Source organism: Nicotiana attenuata, unplaced genomic scaffold, assembly GCF_001879085.1.
Source record: "Nicotiana attenuata strain UT unplaced genomic scaffold, NIATTr2, whole genome shotgun sequence".
In the NCBI taxonomy this organism is placed as follows: Eukaryota; Viridiplantae; Streptophyta; class Magnoliopsida; order Solanales; family Solanaceae; genus Nicotiana; species Nicotiana attenuata.
In genome coordinates this window covers 89369-92384 of record NW_017673213.1, presented here as the reverse complement: position 1 = coordinate 92384, position 3016 = coordinate 89369, and the positions used below count along the sequence as shown (strand labels likewise).

Here is a 3016-nt window from a genome sequence, read left to right as displayed (position 1 = left end):
ATGGGAAGAACCTAGTGGATTTTGACTTCGCTCGTATTTCAACTTGAGACCTCGTGGTTCTCCTCCTACTTGATTGACCTCCAGGCCATACCCTTAGGTTCTAAATTCTACTTGAATTCTACTTTTTCACATGGAAACTTAAGCTAGATGTTAAATGTTACATCATCCTTCTTCTAAAAGTACATGTAGCTCACGTACTGTTTCTGGTTATTCTTGTTGGTAAGGAAAAATTTTGTGATCCATACTTTGGTGAAAGAGGATAAATAAACATGTGTTTCTAACCATATGAATAATAATCTTGAAGTTCGTTTTTTTAACGTCCAATGGAGAAAAGAAAAAGTTGTGCATATTCCAACATCAATTGAAATAAAAGTCAGGCATTTTCTGGCCTTTATCATTTCACTACAGGAAATTGAGGATACGACGACATTTATTTAGTGACTATTGAAATAAATGTCGAAAAATTTCCTTTTTTTACATTTATGACAAAATATCGTAAAAACTATGACATTTAATATTAATTGTCATAGACAATGACATTTGATACTAAATATCGTAAAAAAATAACATTTGATAGGAAATATCATGAAAATTAGCTTTGAAAAGACTATATTCCGGAGGCCCGAAGAATATTCAAATTTTAGCTCAAGATCAATTCATGCAGTTGTTTTTGAGGTGGATGATCGAGAGACAATTGGGGGCTCTTCCTATGGGGGAAAAAAGTTGTTTGTTGCACAGCAGATCATGCAAAACTGTGACGACCTGACCCGTCGTCTCATGAGTTACCGCTTCGTTTCCCCTATTTTCAGCTTCTTTATGCTTCATTATCCGTATCTTATGTGATCGAGTTGGTTCGGAGAGGTTTTCGTAGGAAATGAGACACTTAGTCTCATTAAGGAAGGTTTGGTTTGGAAAAGTCAATCGGATGTTGACTTATGAGTTAGAGGGCTAAGATGTGATTTTCGGTGATTCGGTTAGCTTCGGGGGATGATTTGTGACTTAGGAGCGTGATCAGAAGTGATTTTGGAGGTCCGGTGCAGAATTAGGCTTGAATTGGCGAAGTTAGTGTTTTGGCGAATTCCGGTTGATAGGTGAGATTTTGATCCGGGGGTTGGAATGGGGATTCCGAGAGTTGTTGTAGCTTCATTAGGTGATTTGGGATGAGTGTGCAAAATTTCAGGTCATTCGGAGGTGTTTTGGTTGGGTTTTTGATCAAATGCGTGTTTCGGAAGTTTTAGAAGAACTTAGGCTTGAATCCGATGTAATTTGGTGGTTTTGGTGTTGTTTGAGGTGTTTTGATGATTGGAGCAAGCTCGAATGATGTTTTAGGATGCGTTGGTGCTTTTGGTTGAGGTCCCGGGGGCTTCGGGGTGATTTCGGATGGCTAACGGGATGAGTTTTGGACTTGGGTTATTGCAGAAGATTGTTGTTGATGGTATTTCCGCACCTGCGGAAAAGGGACCGCAGGTGCGGTCACGCAGATGCGGGATGGAGGTCGCAGGTGCGAGTTTTGCCTAGGAAGCTATTTCCGAAGATGCGGACGAGAGGCCGCATCTGCGGCATCGCAGATGCGGGGCTGATATGCAGAAGCGGAAGTGTGGGGTTCAGCTAGAACCGCAGGTGAGGTAGGTGAGCCGCATCTGCGGAGTCGCAGATGCGACTTATTGACTGCGGATGCGGGAATTGGGCATTCAGGGAATTCCGCAAATACGGAGGAATTACCGCAAAAGTTGTCCCGCAGAAGCGGTTAAATGACCGCAGATGCGGTAATGACTGGGCAGAAGGGTTTTTAAATCATTTTGTTCCGCGAGTCTAAGCTAATTTTCACCATTGTTGAGCATCCTTGAGAGCTTTTGGACGCGAATTGAAGAGGGTTTCGACTGAGATTGAGTGGAGGTGAGTCTTATGATCTAAAACCATGATTTAATTGTAGAATCAACCTAGAAATTCATGAAAAATTTAACAAAAAGGGGGAAGAACTAGGGCTTGAGTTTGATATTTCAAATTGAGTTTTAATAGGCCATTTGAGCTTGGATTTGGGAGTTCTTGATATGTATAGACTCGTGGCGAGATAAGGAACTCGTTGATATGAAAATTTTTGAGTTTCGAGAAGTGGGCCCGGGGCTCGGGTTTTGCCAATTTTGAGATTTTTGCTATTTTTCGATTCTCTTCGATTGGGTTATGTTCCCTTAGCCTATTGTGACGTATTCGTTGTGGTTTTTGTCAGATTCGACGCGCGAGGAGGCCGATTTGCGAGGCAAGGGCATAGAGAGCTAGAGAATTGGCTGGCTTGAGGTGAATAATAATAGTAAATGATGTCTTGAGGGTTTGAAACCACGGATTGCACAATGTAGTGCTATATTGAGGTGAAACACGCGCTTAATAACGAGCACGGGGTTGTTTACTTTTGGGGATTGTGACTTGGTGCGTCCCGATTGATGTTTTTACCGCGTATTTGACTGAGATGTGTTTGTTATCAACATGATTTGGGCTTATTGCCATATTTTGGGCTTCATACCGACTACTTGAATCCTTCGTGGACTTTTATCACTGTTTCCTCACTATTTTGATATATTACTTGAACTCAGTCCTATTGATTAATACTGTTTTACAAACTCAGCCACTAATTGAATTTTGAGATTTAAATGATATTTCCAATGTTGTTTAGGCTGAGAACTACTGTTTTACCGATGCCCGAGAGGCTTGTGATGATTTCTGGACTGAGTGAGGCCGAGGGCCATATGTGAGGGTATGCTGAGTGATATGAGATACTTTATATGCCACGAGGTGGCTTGAGTGATGGGAGGCCGAGTGATGTGAGGCCGAGTGCCGAGTGATGATGCCACGAGCTGGCTTGATATAGCGCTTAGGTCGTAAGGGGTCCCCTACGGAGTCTGCACACCCACACGTGAGCGCGGGTACCCCGACGTACTGATCGTGAGAGTGAAGCCCGACGGGGCGTGATACGTATAGCTGAGTGACTGATACTGTTCTGTAGCGAGTTAGTATACTAAGT

At 42.5% G+C, this 3016-nt stretch overlaps 1 pseudogene; it reads left to right on the top strand.

The window, feature by feature from the left end:
• Positions 1 to 585: 585 nt before the first annotated feature.
• The window catches only part of LOC109215736, a 78842-nt pseudogene continuing 76411 nt past the window's right edge, over positions 586 to 3016 (top strand).